The sequence below is a fragment of the Dendropsophus ebraccatus genome, unplaced genomic scaffold (genome assembly GCF_027789765.1).
Source record: "Dendropsophus ebraccatus isolate aDenEbr1 unplaced genomic scaffold, aDenEbr1.pat pat_scaffold_1496_ctg1, whole genome shotgun sequence".
NCBI lineage: Eukaryota > Metazoa > Chordata > Amphibia > Anura > Hylidae > Dendropsophus > Dendropsophus ebraccatus.
This window is the reverse complement of record NW_027208918.1, coordinates 1-18445: the sequence shown is the minus strand read 5'-3', so window position 1 is coordinate 18445 and position 18445 is coordinate 1. Positions and strand designations below refer to the sequence as shown.

The following is an 18445-nucleotide window of genomic DNA, read 5'->3' as shown; positions in this document are numbered from 1 at the left end:
TAAATGAATGGCAGTCACTGCAAAATCTTCTGTGATTTGTCTTGTAAACTTTTATTGTCTTATTGTCAGCTTGGCAGGAATCCCATCCTATAGGGAATAATGCTTTTTGTGATCTTTGGTCTTATTCACACCGTGTATTAATAGTCCATGTAAGTGCTATATGTTCTGTGCCAAACTAGATCACCAAATGGAATGTGCGTGAAACCCTGCAGTTCCTAACATAGCCATTAGTGGCATCAGAGAAGCGGGTGGCCCCTTACTACAGTATTCACAAAATCTTATTACAACTTTTTCTTCAAGGTGATCAGATATTCGGGGTAGGCAACATCGTCATGAAAAACGACAAACATTTTGGGTGCGTCAACCTTGTCCACAACAGAGTCATAGCGGCCTTTACTGGGGTCACCATCGATATGAGGAGCCTCCTTGTATTGGGATTTTCCTCACAATATCGTCCGGTGATCACTGCAGCTTGGTAGATGTATTTTTCCCATTAGAATCAGGACGGGAATATGTGTCGCTACAAGAGTATGAGGACTTGACAGCGAAGTACGTCCCGTTTCCATAGGCTGTAGCTGTTGACATGAATGCAATGATGTTAGTAATATCTACAATGTGGTCAAGAGGAGATACGATAATACTGTAAACATGGCCACATGTATGTTAGATGCACCTTACTATTACCATATGTATGAACATAAGCTCCACCCATGGTTGATGTGATGTCATCACCTTTGACTAGCCTCTATAACCTTCATTACCATCTCACTGATGATATATATATATAATATATATATATATATATATATATATAATATACAGTGGTGCCTTGGATTACGAGCATAATTCGTTCTGGGACCGTGCTTGTAATCCAAATCCACTCTCAAATCAAAGTAAATTTTCCCATAAGAAATCAGAGAAATGCAGACAATTAGTTCCACACCCCAAAAATAAATATTTATTATTCTGAATAACATGTAGGACAGATGAAACAAACATTCAGAAACAGCAGAATATGTGATATTATACGTTACCATACAGTAATGGAGAGGATGGGAAACACAAGGGCGGACAGAGACTGCAAGGAGCAGGAAGGAATGAGCAGGGCAGATGTGGGCACATACTGTACATGCAGCACTTTCTGTCCGGGGAGAGAGGGGTTACAGCGAGAGAGATTACTCCATAGTCCTGTCCCCTGATGCAAGCCCCAGCCTGAACTGTTTCTGCTATGATTTAGAAGGTGAGGGAGACTTCCTGGGTCAAAGAACAGGACTGTAGACCCCGCTATACAGACCATACCCCTCTACTACACGCTCTCACCCAGTACAGGGCTCTTAAACCAAAGCAATGCTCTTAAACCAAGTCACAATTTTGAAAAACTGTGAGCTCTTAAACCAAAACACTCTAAACCAAGTTACTCTAAACCAAGGTACCACTGTGTGTTTATATATATATATAATATAGACTTGCAGTGTGGAGAGAGAGTCTGCTCTATAAAGCAATGTCTCTGCAGCAGCTTGGGCATCGAACTGACAGAAGTGCTGGGGGAGGAGAATAGGCAGGGTGGAAGTACCGTAATGGAGAGCTGAGGGAAAACAATGCATTCTGGATATTGTAATTAAAAAATCATTCATAGTCATCTACCCTTTCCCTGCTGCTGCCCAGATCCCTGCTGCTAACCCCTATCCTGGTGACGTGCTGTCATGCAGAAAAGCTTAGTTAGTCGTTGGCTATGGCGCGTCACCTGAGCAATCAGGGTTGGCTGAGTGGGCATTTTCAGCATGTCACAAGGAAGCCATGAATATCAGGCACCAAACAGAACAGGTTTGATGGTGAAAAGTTGGGTGAATATACACAATTTCTTTTAAAAATATATAATTACAATAAAACCCAGGACCTACATAACATTTAGTAGTTTGGCAAAAATTTAGAGACAAATGGGATGTAGTATGCTACGACAGTGAGTTATCGACAGTGAGGCTGAATTGCTTATATTTCTATTTCTTATTAATTCGATGGTGCTTTCTAGGGTTGTGTTGCTATAGACCAAGTGTTTGGTAACTTACCATTTTTACCACAGTGAACTCGGTTGAATCCATCATGGTTAATGTTGCTAATGGCCTCAGTATGGGTGCCGTGGTACAGGTGCCTTATATTTTTCTGGCCGGGGTTTTTTCTGTTCACGTTGTTTTTGTTAATCGTGAAACTCTGCCACATTTGAACATGCTGAATACGTATGATCTAAAGGATGAAGAATCATTAGTTCCGTATCTTTCATCAAACACTGTTTTACACTTAAAGGAATATACAGGGAACAGATCACTGATCTCAGGGAGACCAGCCAAAGATAACACTGTTGGATGCTGGCTAAAGCGCTCAATGTAGTGAAATCCTAGGTGCATTGCTCCCTGGGATACATGAATATGCAAAAAAGAACCAGTAGAGCCTCATTAAGAGTCTCAAAACACAGGAGTATCCAGATATCCCTCCGGGAAGGGCCAAGCCAAGGGGCGGCTTCTGTAAGGAAACCACAAAAACCACCATATTAAGTGGCCCTATAAGTCAATGTAATGACAAGGGAAAACCAAGGCCAGGTATCCATCCACATACAGCTGTTTCGTGGTGTTGCCCCTCATCAGTGTGGAGCAGGATTTAGGCTAGGTGGGAGCAATGCCTAGTAGAGCCATAAGAGAAACAGAACTATGATCTCGGGGAGACCAGCCAAAGATAACACTGCGGCTAAAAGGAAATCAGCAAATAATTCCATTTTATCCTGTATGTGAAAATCAATCGATTGATTGAATAGATCAGTGCAATGCATATACATAGGCTTGATCTATATTATTGGCACTCTGCTGGTACAACCTGCCAGCCCCACATGTAGCTGCTTGCGCTCATCAGGAGCCCTCGCAGTGAAGGTGAGTTCCGGGTCCAGACATTTGGGAGCAGCCACCAGGTGCTATAAGGGATGTGAGCTCATGGGGCCTCGGTCTGGTCTACGACATGATCGAGCCATTGGGCCCCCTGCTACCGCTTTACAGGGGTAGTTCCGACACTTAAATGGGCATACACCTTCAATAACTGTTGGATGAATGATCGTTCAGTGTACAGTTATCTCTCCTTTTGGGCAGCTCTGGCAGCAGTTTATTGATTCTAGAAAAAAAGGGTTGGGAAGAGGAAAATACATGCTTACCATGCTTAACTCTTCTTTATATGTTGGTGAAGATTTGGGAGGCTCCATAACCTTATACTGTAGGCTGAAACCACTGGCAGTGGCGGGTTCAACCGACTTTAGTATAAGGTGGATCATCTGTTGGAGAATGCTATAGGGATGCAGGCTGGGAATTCCTTTGCCAAAGCACATATCACTACCACCTTCAATTTACCTCAATCTACTGTACATTGAATAGTTACTCTATCCAGATGCAAGGATAATGGACAAGGATAATAACTTCTAAACATACCAGTCCTCAAAGCAAAATCTGATAATATATGTCAATTTATTGTAATAAAATGTAATTAAATTTTATTACAATAAATCGACAAATATTGTCAAATTTTCCTTTGAGGACTGGTATTGTTTAGAAATTGTAGTCACTGTGTGCATTGGATGGTGTATCCCAGTTAACCTCAGCCAAATCAGATACAGGTGAGCTGCACCTTAGATCGTTACTGTTACAAGGATAATAACCTCTATAATTTCATAGGTGCGCGCTGATGTCGTTTTAAAGAATCTCTCTTTCACATCTTTGTATTTTGGGAAGTTGTCTCCAGTATGATTTCAGATATTCCCTTGTACTGATATCGGTCCATGTCACCGGATAGGAAAATGTTGCTGCAGCAAAAAGAATGAACCCGTATTAGATCTTTTGCCATCATCTAAAATTACAATTCTTTATGTGGCTCGGTGGTTCTTCTTTCCTTACCTCCACAATGTGTTGCTGACACGATCCTTTCCTCTCTTGGAGCGCCTAAACAAGATTATTTAAAAAAAAACGTGACATCACTACTAGTGTGTCTCTTTGTACCCTGTCCTGCACCTGGACACTTTCTGTGCAGGGAAATGCAAATGTATGGGACTGCTCGCTGCACAGCCAGAGGTCATGAGTGAGAGATGAGCGAACCTGGAGCAGCTGGAGTCCATCCGAACCCGAACTTTCGGCATTGATTAGTGGTGGGCTGTTGAAGTTGTATAAAGCCCTAAGGCTATGTGGAAAACATGGATATAGTCATTGGCTGTATCCATGTTTTCCAGACAACCTTAGGGCTTTATCCAAGTTCAGCAGCCCAAGCTAATCAAATCCGAACGTTCGGGTTCGGATCGACTCGAGCATGCTCAGGTTGCTCATCTCTATTTGTCAGTAACCTGAAATCGTTCACCCTATTACACAGAACGATAGTGGTTAGTTATGATGGTTACAATGATCGTTACTACGTTCGTTTACTCCATCTGATCCCAGCACGAATGATTAGGAATTACACTGAACGATTAGTGAACGAATGCGGAATTACAGCGAACAGTTATCGAATGATTAACAATGATTTTAGGGTCAGATCTAAATGAACGATCAACGCCACACAAATGATTATCCTTTAAATTCGAACGAGCAAACGATTTCCGCACGAGATAATCGTCCCGTGTAATAGGGAAAAAAGGATTATGTTATAACTAGATAAAAGCAAACTTTGGTTTAGTTTGCAGAATGGAAAAGTACAGGAGTTAAATCCATCTTGTCCAGGCACCCAGAGAACTTTAAATGTAGTTAAAGGGTTTGTCCAGCGAAAATCTTTTCTTTCAAATCAACTGTTTGAGAAAGTTATATAGATTTGTAATTTACTTCTATTTGAAAATCTCAAGTCTTCCCATACTTATTAGCTGCTGTATGTCCTGCAGGAAATGTTATTTTCAGTCTGACACACTGCTCTCTGCTGACATCTCTGGCCAAGAGAGGAACTCTGTCTTGGTTTTCTATAAATCCCCATAGAAAACCTCTCCTGCTCTAAACAGTTCCTGTCTCGGCCAAAGATGTCAGCAGAGAGCACCGTGTTAGACTGCAAATAAAACATTTCCTGCATGACATACAGCAGCTGATAAGTATGGGAAGACTTGAGATTTTTAAATAGAACTAAATTACAAATATATATAACTTTCTGACACCAGTTAATTTGAAAGAAAAAGATTTTCACTGGAGTATACCTTTAAGAGTAGAGAAGGCTGTAAGTTCGCTCATCTCTAGTCATGACCTCTAGGTATTCATATAGACATATAGAAAGTGGACAAAAGCCCTGCCCACTGTCTGCTTGGAGCAGCCCTATACTTTTTCTAACCCAGATCATTCAATGTCTTACCTGTAACTCTGTGCTTTTTGCTTTGAAAACCTCCAGATACTTCTGGTAAATATCGTCCTGAATGACAATGATGAAGATTGTTTCGAGTGATGGGATTAAGGTATCGGACAGGTAGTTCAGAATACTGTTCAGAATCGCTTGATAGATTCTGCTACATCTACTTTGGCCATGCCTGCGAGACGAGATGAGAGTTTGTAACCTAGTAGTCATGCTTTAAAAGAGTATTCCCATCTTGTTACCCCCCTATGCGTAGCACTGATTGATGAGGGTCAAACCATCGGAACCACAATTAATCCCAAGAACAGGACACAATTAAGCCCAGAATAAATGGAGCGCTTACCGCATCTTTCTTTTAACCCTCTATGAGGCCCCTAAACATTTTCAAGAATCAATGGAGTGGTGCTGGTGTGGTAAAAGCTCTTTTGTTCCGGGAACGATTGTGTCCTGTACTTGGGATCCTAGCCGTTGAACCCCTACCAATGAGCTTGTTGTCCCCTATTCTGTGTATAGAGGACAACAAACTGAGATGGAAATACTCTTTACGTCAGGGTTTAAAGTGAACCTGTCATAAAAAAAAAAAAAAAATGTTTTGACGCATCATCAGGGCCGTATTGGGGATAAAAAGCAGCCCAGGCACATAAACCACCCCTCAAGCCCACTTAAATATCACCTCCCCATAAATAAAAAAGATTCCCCCTGTAGGTAATCCCTCTCCCCATAGGTATTCCCCCTTGTAGGTAACCCCCTCTGCTGAATAACCCACCATCATGTAGACATTTCCCTCTAAATAATTCATACCCTTGTAAGCATACATATACTCACCTGGCTACTGGGCCCCAGTTCACTGCTATCACTACTTCCTCCAAGCTCTGCAAAGGGGCAAATGTCACCCCACCCCTGGGCCAGCCTGCCCCTGGTGATGTGTAGGGAAATAGCACATCACCATAAAACAGAAAAGATTGCCCTTTATAGGGGGCGGCCATCTGGCATTTGCCAGAAATGACAAATGACCAGTCCGGCCCTGCATGTCATAGAGACATGTGAAATGTTTTGATGTTTCGGTCTGGGTCATGGGTCTCCAAACTGCGGCCTCCAGCTGTTGCAATACTACATTTCCCATCATGCCTGGACAGCCAAATCCAAAGCTTTAGCTGTCGGCCATGATGGGAATTGTGGTTTTGCAACAGCTGGAGGGCCGCAGTTTGGAGACCCATGGTCTAAGTATTCAGACCTGTACATGCAGAAGTACAGAGCTTTAGTTTAAGCAGGTTGGCAAAAAGAAAAGATGAAAAACTTGGATGCTCAAACAATGAAGAGACATTTGATGGGAGATCCGAGAAGCAAAACCTTACCTGTCCCAATGGCCGGCAGTGCCACACTCATGAACCCATTCTTATGGCATTCAAGCAGAATTCTGTCTATGGAAGGTTCATAAGCCGGAACACGGGTTGGTCCCAATATGCATGATATGTTTGCTTGGAAGATTTCCACCGCTTGTAATTCCGACTCCATCTGATGGTAAAAGACCTAAAATAGATTGACAGGCAGGTGGATGTGAGCTATCCTGCTCTTATAGTAAGTCCCATACTGTTATCCACAGCTTACATATAGTCACCATATATTATTATAAGGAATATGAATATAGCACGGTCTTTCCAGTTAACTTTATACATCTCATTGAGATTAAAAGTCAAGAAAACAGAAGATACCAATTTTTTGCATTCCTCAACAGTGTCCCCCGCAGCCTTCAGGATTGCCCCAGAAACACCTGGAAAGACAGAAGTGACATATAGTAATACTGTAAGGACACTATACAGTCTATATGGTATTGTTCTTATGGAATACCTCAGGCTAGGTATCGGGATAGGCCATCAATATCAAATGTTATGGTGAATGGCCCCTAAACATGGTGCAAAGTACTTCATTTCACTAATACACATCAGAGTATTACCTATAGAAATGTATGAGGCTCCATAGTTTTTCTGTTTGCCAATGATTTTTAAAGGGGTATTCTGCTCAAACTTAACTTTTTTAATATGTTGCTGCCCATGGTGAGACTAACAATTCAGTCCATACTTGCTATTATCTATTCTGTCTCCTTCCCCAGTTTTGAGCTGCTGCTTTCTACTCAAAACAGAAATCTGTGTGTGAGTTTTCTCTCTGTCTCCCCTCCACCCCCTCCCTTCTGAGACAGCTGAGTCTATGGCAGGCTTTATCTGCAACTTTGTAGCTTCTTGTTATGCTGGGAGAGTTAATCTTAGGTCACTGTGATTAATCCTCCCTGCATTACAGAGTTGCAGATAGGGACTTGTTTACATCAGCCGTCTCAGAAGGGAGGGGGAGACAAAGGGAAAGGCTCACACACAGATTTTTGTCTTCAGCAGAAAGCAGCAGCTCAGAACTGGGGGAAGAAGAATGAATATATAATAACAAGTATGAAAGGAATTGTTAGTCTCACCATGGGCAGCAACATATGAAAAGTTATGTTTGAGTGGAATACCCCTTTAAAGAGTCACACAGAGATAATATTCTGAATTGAACTTTAAAGCATGCCAGTCATTTCGGAGGTCTATCCAAATCTGTGTGCAGTCGCTCCTGTCACCACAAGATTGGGTTACTATTGCTGCCGGTCAAGCTAGGTGAGTTTTGTACAAAAAGCCTATTGAATCAGAATTTTAGGTTTGTGCATGGAACACATTTCGCTTGGTCAGTAGCCATGGTAACCCAATGTAACGGCAACAGGAGCGACTGCACACAGATAGACCTGCAAAAGGACTGGCACCCTGTAAGGAAACAGAGAAAAAAATTGTCAGATGCTCCATCAGATATTGTATTAAAGGGGTTGTGCGACTATGCAATTATTTTCATGCGTGTAATAAACATGAACATGAACATAATAAACGTGAACATCAGTATATTAGTAAAGTTATTTTACTACCTTTCTGCGGTCTTTCATTCTTTTTATGGCTTTTGATTCACACTGCTCTATTGTATTATTAGCAAAAATTTCTGCCTGATTTACATCTTGTCTTCCTCCTACTTGTCATCTTGACTTCCTGTTTCTTTGAACATTCTAGCCAGGAATTCAGCCAATTATTTTTCCCTTCTACCACATTTTAGACAGGATGGATTTGACCAAATCTCCAGCTAGAGTGTACAGCAGGAACAGAACGGGGGTCAGTGATGACAGCAGGGCCGAGAGTTACTAATACTCACCACATGATTGATTCAATGATGAATTTGTTAAGTTGACAATACAGTCCGCCGCCTGGTGAGTGATGTCGCCTTTGACTAATTCTATCATTTTTCCAAAAGCCGAGAAGTGAGGATAATTTGTCTAAATTGAGAGCACAAAGTATGGTTATATGCAAATACCAACAGAGTGACTGGTTTGCTAACTTTATACAGTATATAGTGAGTGATATTATTAGACAAATAATAACCTTTATTTAAGAACAACGGCCATCGTTTTAAAATTACAGCAATTATTTGCCAATAAATGACGGCCATTTACTCAATTTCAACAGTGTGTGAGCAGCATAGCCTTTCTGTGTTTTCAATCCACTCCTGGTTTTGGTTGCAAAATACTGACCAAAATACTGACCAAAAATACTGTGTGTGAACATAGCCTTAAAGCGTAACTGTCATTTCAGGGTCATTTTCTGAAAACAATAAATATCTCTTGTTTTTAAGAAACTCTGTAAAAGGTGTTTCCTTATGTACTCAAAAAGATGTTTTCCTAGCTCCCCCCTCACTTCAGAAGAAGCAGGATTTCTGTGTCCATTATGCTCTATGGAGAGAGCAGTCCTGCACAGCACAACACCCTGCAATCTTCTCTCAGCAAGTTCCTAGATAAGCACTGACCTTTCTGACCTCTGAATCCAGCTTTTTAGGTGCCCAGACAGTCTACAAACAGCTGACCTTCATGTCTCTTCTCCCTGCTCACTCATCTCCCTTGGCCCCTGCCCCCTCCATAGGATATAATGGACACAGCAGAACCAGTGTTCACATGAAGACAGATTTGCCTGATAATGCACAGATTAGAAGTGAGGGGGGGGGGGGGGCTGGGAAATTGCTTTTTGAGTACAGAAAGAGGCTTCTTTGCTTAATAAAACCTATATAGAGTTTCTTAAAACCGCTTATACTACTGATTTCTGCAAAAAAAAATTAAAAAAGTGAGTTACACTTTAAGCTGTATCAATGCAATGTTCCAATGTACAAATATACAGATTTATTCAGGACACTTAATAGATATAAAATGAAAATAAAACATTCTACCTGCAGCCACCACTAGAAGGAGCCTTTGAGCTTTGTGTTCCAGTCTTGACAGGTGCAGCAGTTGTCTGGCTATGATTGACAGCCTGGACCCGCTGTGGACGGGAACCCCTTTTGTACCCATGTCCTTCCATGTGGTAATTAAAAATGGACATACAGTTATGCCCATATGCAGGAACAGGTTAATGAACTTACTATATGGACAGTATGCAGAGAGCTCCTAAGCTCCCTCTAGTGGTAGAGGGATGCAGCCTGAATTTGATCATTTAGGGGAAAATTTAACTGGTCATACAACGGCTTTTTTTTGTTTTAATTTTATTTTGCTCACTGAAGAGATGACATTTTTGTTACGGGAGAAAACATATTAAACGAGAAGCTACTGTATATAATGTGAAGTGAGAGGTAAATGCCGATTTATAACCATGCCAGAAGCTGATGATGACCGGTGGCCACTCAGCGCTAACCACTCACCTACCTTGTAATTCTGGAAAAAGCATTGATATTTTTCATAGACATTTTGCTCAAAGGCCACGATGATGATTTCAGAAATGACGGTCATCACGGAAGGATCGGTTAGGTAGTCTTCTATGCCTTTAATGATCAATCTTATGGAATTCTCAGGTTTTAATTTCCCTAAACCTTAAAGGTACATAATAATTATTATATTAAGAAAGATTACGTATCTTTATATACAATACAATGCAGGGGGAGGGTCTTAAATGCTACAGTAAAATATTTACATAATATGCACAAAAAACTAAGGAGCTGTCCTTAGATGTTAGGTGCCATCTAGTGGCTATGTTGGTACTTCTACACTATTTCATTTCTTTTTATCTCCACTTACAGGAAGGGAAAAAAAGGATTCCAGGAAGAAGGGGAATCCCTTTCCTGTCTACACAGATTGAGTATCTGGGCTTTCTCGTTTCACTGTTTTCTTTTCAGTATGTTTAATTTTAATGTACAGATTCTGCAGTATGACATACAATAGCATCCATTTTTACCATCTTTTTTTCATCTATTTAATTTTTTTTTTTTAAATTAAAATAACGTTAGATATCTTTCTCTCATTTCTTTTTTGTTGCTTTGATAAAAAAATGAAATAAAGCAATAAAGCTCAGGCTACGTGGTTCTTGGTTGTGCAATCCATGTAGCCCAACATTAAGCATTGTACACAGATGTATTCCTTCTACTTTGACCAAAAAAAAAAGTGTTTTCTGCATGGACGCACATTATTTACCTGTTCCCATTGCTGGGAGACTGACAGTCGCCATGTTATTTTTATCAGAGGCTTTAAGAGCTTTCATCACGGAGGCAACAATGTTGTCTGGTCGAACGTCAATCAGATGAATTATTTTGCGGCACTTGAGGTTTCCCGGTGAGGTTACGACACAGCCGTCATTGTGGAGTGTAGCTGAAAGACACATAGATATGTTATGACTATTCACACTTCCACTGTGGCGTGAGGGTTGACTATTTAGGCAAGGGCATTGTGGGAAAATAAAAACTCATCTAATGAATGGAGCAGCTCTATTCAGTAGGGTAGGGTTCTGGAGATTGAGAGTGGCCCCATCTATTTGACCCTTCATGATCCCTTAGTTATACCCTATCCTGTAGATACTGTGGCTAGGAATAAATAAATTCTCCAGATGGGAATACCCCTTTAGGCTAAGTTTACAACGCAAATGATCAATCATGGCCGTTGTTGCAATTTGCAACAACGGCTGTAATCAATTGATAATTTACATTGTGCTGCAGACAATGGAATCCCAGCCGGAGTGTATACATCTAATATACTCTCCGCCCAGGATTGCAAGCGGCCCCAACGAAAACTGCCATTCATTGAATAGTGGCTGCACAACCCTGACAGTTCATACAATGGAGAGTGCTGCTCTGGCCGCACTTTCCATTGTGTGCAGTGGTGAATTGGGATGCAGGCGTTACCGGGACAACAGTGTGACAGAGGTGGGGCTTCTCTGCTATTGAGCCCCCTCTCCCATCCTTCACTAGGATCAGGACCCCCCCCCCCCCGCACGTCATCCAAGTGGCATCAAGGATGAAAGATGCACACAAACCACCACTACTACTGCTGTGACTGTCACCTATGCAAACATGGGACAGTCAGTGGGACGAGTCCTTTCCGTTGATGTCTATGTCCAAAGGACTTGCTGTAAAGTATGCCAGTGGGACGGGTCCCGCCACACGCTCCATTGCATGCAACATAAATGAACATCATCCGGCCGGCACTGCCGCACCAGCTGGGAAGATCTTCTCTGACACCGGCCGTTCTGTGATTACAAGTAACTGTAAGACAAACTTTTAATTTAAAATTCTTTTAACCCTATAAACAAGTAAGATTTCCCGCTGTCGGAGCGTGAGTGAGGCTGTTTTTTTGCATAAAACAGATGGAAAAAAAAAAAAGGGTTGCAAAAATGCAGAGTAAACCCAGCCTAAAACATAACTCCCCCTTTAATGATTTCTTATTGATTTCATATGTAGTACATCTTCCCTTTAGCAGCTGCCAGATAGGAAACATGCGGCTTCCTCTAACTTCCTGCAGCAATAAAAGCTGAACACTGAGGTTTTCATAGGCTTTATATACCAGGGGACTCTACCAGCATATTAGCAGGACTATATCCACAGGCTCATGCTCTCCCTTTAGGCTATGTTCCCACACAGAATTTTTGCTCAGTATTTTGGTATTTTTCAATTAAAAAAATAAAATTACAGCCATCTACTAAATTTCAACAGTGTGGGAACATAGCCTTTTATAAATCGCAGAACTTCTCCTTTAATGCAATTCTGCATTTTCTGGCATTGATGTCAGAACTGAAGTGAAAGTGTTAATTCATTGCACAGGGAACGGTCTCCCCAGAAATCTTAGATTCTATACACATCACCAGAATATACCAATATACAAGGTAAGCCGGCATAATGACATACCTAGGACTTTACATTCTTCCTGTACTTCAGAGCCTGCGGCATCCAGGATGGCTTTAGATACGCCTGAAAGATAAAACGTATCTACATTATCTAATTGCTATTGATGTAGTAAGCACATGGAGACAAAAATATGTTTGTTGTCAGTTTTAAGCAAATTTTAAGGTAACATCCAATATGGCTGCACTTCCTCATGTCAATTTAGCAAAGGTGTTCACCACAACGGAATGAAAAGTTGTCAGTATCATTTAATGACTAATTTAATCCAATTGTTAGGATGGGTGTTGTTTCATTTTAAAGGAGAAGTCCGGCCAAACTTTTTATTTAGGTATTGTATTGCCCCCCAAAAGTTATACAAATCAGCAATATACACTTATTATAGGAAATGCACATAAAGTGCTTTTTCCCCTGCACTTACTACTGCATCAAGGCTTCACTTTCTGGATAACATGGTGATGTCACTTCCTGGATAACATGGTGATGTCACTTCCTGGATAACATGGTGATGTCACGACCCGACTCCCAGAGCTGTGCGGGCTATGGCTGCTGGAGAGGATGATGGCAGGGGGACACTGAGGGACACAGGGCACTGGAGGGACACTGAGCATCCCCCTGCCATCATCCTCTCCAGCAGCCACAGCCCGCACAGCTCTGGGAGTCGGGTCGTGACATCACCATTTTATACAGAAAGTGAAGCCTTGATGCAGTAGTAAGTGCAGGGGGAAAAAGCACTTTATGTGCATTCCTATAATAAGTGTACAGTGGTACCTTGGTTTAAGAGTAACTTGGTTAAGAGCGTTTTGCAAGAAGAGCTCACAGTTTTTCAAAATTGTGACTTGGTTTAAGAGCATTGCTTTGGTTTAAGAGCTCCTGGTATTGGGTGGGAGCGTGAGTGGGGCAGGGGCATGGCCTGCAGCACAGTACTCTGACCCAGGAAGTCTCTCTCACCTTCCAATTTATAGCAGATCCACTTCAGGCTGGGGCTTACATCAGGGGAAAGGACTGTGGGGGTAATCTCTTTATAGCTTAAACCCTCTCTCCCCAGACAGAGAGTGCTGCTATACTGTGTCCACATCTGCCCTGCTCATTCCTTCATGCTCCCTGCAGTCTCTTTCAGTCCTTGTGTTTCCCATCCTGTCCATTCCTGCTATAATGTGCTTGCACTCACACTCAGCTATACACACTGCTGCTATAATGTGCTTGCACTCACACTCAGCTATACACACTGCTGCTATAATGTTTATAAAATGATTTGTGGGGTGTGGAACCAATTGTCTACATTTCAATGATTTCTTATGGGAAATTTGCTTTGGTATAAGAGTGGATTTGGATTACAAGCACGGTGCCGGAACAAATTATGCTCGTAATCCAAGGCACCACTGTATATTGCTGATTTGTATAACTTTTGGGGGGCAATACAATACCTAAATAAAAAGTTTGGCCGGACTTCTCCTTTAATACCCAGAAATTGCTGCTGCCCCCCCCTCCAATTTTTCCAGGTAAAACCAATAGATAGGTGGCCATACTTTCTTTTTCCTTATTTATAATTTATTTACTGTGCCACATGTGCCATGTTACACCCGGGACTGCCGCGGTTCAGAGCGGGGTCGCCGCGCGGCCCCGCTCTGAACGCCCTTACCGGCAATAGGGCGTACCTATACGCCCTTTGTCGTTAAGGGGTTAAGCATGGTTCTGCTAACATATCTATGTAGTTACCGTGGTTTTTGTATCATATCTCTGTATAAAGGTTGATTCTGTTACTGTACCTATGTAATAAGCTTGGCTCTGGTAGCATATCAATGTAGTAAACTTGCTTCTAGCACTGTGTCTGTGTTGTATGTCCAGATCTGGTATCTACATGGTAAATTTGGTTCCAGAAGCATATTAAAGGGAAACTATTAGCAGGTCAATGAATATTTATTAGAAGGAGCAGGCCGGCTGGGGAGCAGATCAGTGCAATGAGGAAGGCAGGCCCGCCCCCAGTGCACCAATCTGCCTCATTACATATCTAATAAACTACAACCAACATTCCCTAAAATGGTGCCAAGGGTCAAGTTAAGAAACTTATCATCATCCTCAGCACCCTGTGGGCTGTAGGGACATATCAACAGGTACAAATCTTTCATTTAAAGTAGTATGCTTGGCCCTGTTATTATACATATGTAGTAAGCTTGGTTCTGTTACTATACATATGTAGTAAGATTGGTTCTATTACTTTGTCTGTGTTGTAGGCTCAGATCTGGTAGCATATTTACCTGGTAAGCTTTGTTCTGGTGGCCTATCAAAGTAGTCAAGCTTGGTTTTGTTACTATATCTATATTGTAATTCCTAGGTTTTATTTGGGGACAATCTATAGAGAATGCCCCCCTACCTTCAACAGTACCATCCCTGTGGCATGGGTATAGTTTCAAAAGTTTATTATAAGTTATTATTTAAAGTTACTATACATATGTAGTAAGCTTGGCCTTGTTATTATACATATGTAGTAAGCTTGGTTCTGTTACTATACATATGCAGTTAGCTTGTCCCTGTTATTATACATATGTAGTGCACTTGATCCTGTTATTATACATATGTAGTAGACTTGGTTCTATTACTTTACATATTTAGTAAGCTTGGTTCTCTTACTATACTCATGTAGTAAGCTTGGTTCTGTTACTATACATATGTAGTAAGCTTGCATGGTGGGGCTGTAAGAGGCAGTACTGTGCCTCTGGAGTGGGAATTGGAGTTCAGGTGGAGCTACTGGTCCAGATACTCCACTCTAGCCTTAGAGCTAATGAGGCTCTGAAACCACCTGGTGGAGCTCTATTAGAGACTCTAGAGCTTCCCAGGTGAAGACTCCTAGGGTGGAAGAACACAGGCAGTGCTAAGCCTGTGGGAGCTGCAGCCAAAAGGGCTTGGTGAAACCAGTAGGTAGAACTGGTGATGTTGAGCAGTAGGCTCAGAAAGTCAGCTAGAGAAGTTGTGTTGTGTTAGTCAGTGGCTAGACGGCCTAGGTTTTATTTTATTTGCAGTCTTGCTTATATCTTTTGTTTTTCCTTGAATAGATAAATAAAGCTGACTGTGTTCAGTATAAAGCATACAGCACTGACTGGACTGCAATTGTGATGTGCCAACTGTCTCAGAGCCAGGAGATGGCGATCCCAGCGAGTGAGTAACCCCCAGATTGTCAATATATGTATATAGCAAGCTTGGTTTTTGTTACTATACATATGTAGAAAGCTTGGTTTTGTTACTATACATATGTAGAAAGCTTGGTTCTGTTACTATACATATGTAGTAAGCTTGGCCCCCATTATACATGTGTAATAAGCTTGATTCTGTTGTTGTGTCTGTTTTGTAAGCTCAGATCTTCTAGCATATCTACATGATAAGTTTGGTTCTGATGGCCTATCTAAGTAAAGCTTGGTTTTGTTACTATATTTATAGTGTAATTCCTCATTTTGACCTGGGAAAGCTCTATAGACAGTCCCTACCCTACCCTAGTACCATCTTTATATCCCTGTGATATGGTATAGTTTAAAAAATCTGGCACAACTCACAGTTGTTTTGGCTTTAATATTACTGATATACCTGATGAATCAATCGACACAGTAAGGTACAATTTATTTTTGTTTTTTTTTCTCCTTACCAGTATAGCGGTCCAGTTTTGCATTATTCAGGTTTATTATGGCGTCTTTGCTTTCAGCAGCGATGTCCCCTTTTTCAGCTTCACAGATGTTTCACACACTGCTATTCTTTGCTCATCGCTCATGGTGGCAGTTTTCACTGATATAATTATTAAAATTATTATATTATTAATTATTAAAAAACATCTAAAAGAGTATATAAACAGTATTAGCAGGAACATTTATATAGACGATGTATAATGTAACATTCAAATATACTCATCACACCTGTCTGGATGACTATAGAATATCACCTCTTGGTGATGGGTATTTCCAGATTTATACTTTTCTATTAATACAACACCACACCCTCAGGCCCTAGTGCCTGGGGTATAAATGCAACCCCACCCCTAAAGTATAACTTTTATCCTTATTATTGTTTAAAAATTTACCTCGTATCATAGGGAGTTGTTTAGGGGATTTTTTTTTTGTAGTATACAATTCAGCTATAATCCCTTTAATAAAACTGAGCTACAAAACCCACACCCGGCCTGAGGACAAGAATGGTGCTGTTTTTTTTAAAGAAAGCAGACATGTTTTCTATGACTGGGTAACCCCTTAGCTTTGCACTGCATTTATTTATTTTAAACAATAATAAAAACAAAAGTTATACTTTAGGGGTGGTGTCACATTTTAAAGGGGTATCGTGTCACAGGCCCAATTGTGGTATTGAGGGTAGTGGGTACCAATATACTTTATCACTCCACTTTATCAGTACTGTTTTTACCTTGTCAGTACTGTTTTTGATGGCAATAACTTGCAATGACACTAAATTTATATAGCTTTTAAGTTATATACTACTTTGAAAGATGAAAAATTTTGCTTAAAAAAAGCCCAAACAGCTTCTCTAAGACCCAGTATTTTGTTCTTCGCTCACTAGGATAAATGTGTAATATCCTAAGCCTCAAGTAGCAATAATTATCCTTTCGGAGCCCCAAGTAGCAATAATCCCCCTTCCTGAGCCCCAAGCAGCAATAATTCTGCCTCCTGTGCCTCCAAGTAGCATTAATGCCCCCTCCTGAGCCCCAAGCAGCAATAATTCTGCCTCCTGTGCCTCCAAGTAGCAATAATGCCCCCTCCTGAGCCCCAAGCAGCAATAATTCTGCCTCCTGTGCCTCCAAGTAGCATTAATGCCCCCTCCTGAGACCCAAGCAGCAATAATTCTGCCTCCTGTGCCTCCAAGTAGCAATAATGCCCCCTCCTGAGCCCCAAGCAGCAATAATTCTGCCTCCTGTGCCTCCAAGTAGCAATAATGCCCCTCCTGAGCCCCAAGCAGCAATAATTCTGTCTTCTGTGCCTCCAAGTAGCAATAATGGCCACTCTTGTGCCCCCAAGTTATGATAATCTAACCTCCTGTGTCCCCATCACCTTCCATAATGAAGTTATAAGTAAAAAAAAAACAAGCTGCTGACCTCTCCATTCACTCCCATGCTCCTGTGCCCCGCCAGAGGCAGACATCACTAGCTGCTCCAGATCACTTCTAGAGATCTTCATCTTGCCTCATGACACATATGGCCCTGCCAGCATATAGCAATTCAGCTACTGCAGTATAGAGTACTAAGATGGCAGAGAACAGGTCAGTTTTTAACAATCAGGGTCAAGGGGTTGTTAGAATAAGGAGGAAGAAGCTTGCGCACAAGACAAAGTCCATAGACTTTCTATAGAATCCATTTTGTGCAGCCACAAGAAAAGTGGGGGAGAGAAGTTCTTAGTCGAAACGCTTCTCTCATCTTATTCCATTTTGAACACTGATCAAAACTTTTGACATGATCTTATGAGATGTAAAAAGTCTTTCTTTTTTAAAGTCACACATACTCTTTACTGTCGTGAATTCAGTTAATCTACATATCCCTCACCCTCTATCTCCTCTGACAGTCACCACTGACCTGTCTGAGCTCTGATTACAGCTGTCACCCAGCTCTGTGCCTGTAATCCTCTGTTATCTGCTTTCTGCTGCCAGCTAACTCCCTCCTTCCTCCTCCCCTCTCCCTAGAGCAGACAGGGTATGACTCATGCAACAAGTCACAATTTTTGATTTTTTGCAGTGGATGGAAAAGAGGAAGGAGGGGGGGACCTGGGAAAAGGCTTTTTACATGCAGATAATGGCATATTTGGCTAATAAACCCAATTAAAAAGTTTCTTAAAATCGCCTGGGCTATTGATTGCTGCAAAAAAAAAAAAAAAAAAAAAATACGACAGTGACTCTTTAAGTT

At 41.3% G+C, this 18445-nt stretch overlaps 1 pseudogene; it reads right to left on the bottom strand.

The window, feature by feature from the left end:
- Nucleotides 1-201: 201 nt before the first annotated feature.
- LOC138775300 (protein mono-ADP-ribosyltransferase PARP15-like) lies at nt 202-16318 on the bottom strand (annotated as a pseudogene).
- Nucleotides 16319-18445: the final 2127 nt, after the last annotated feature.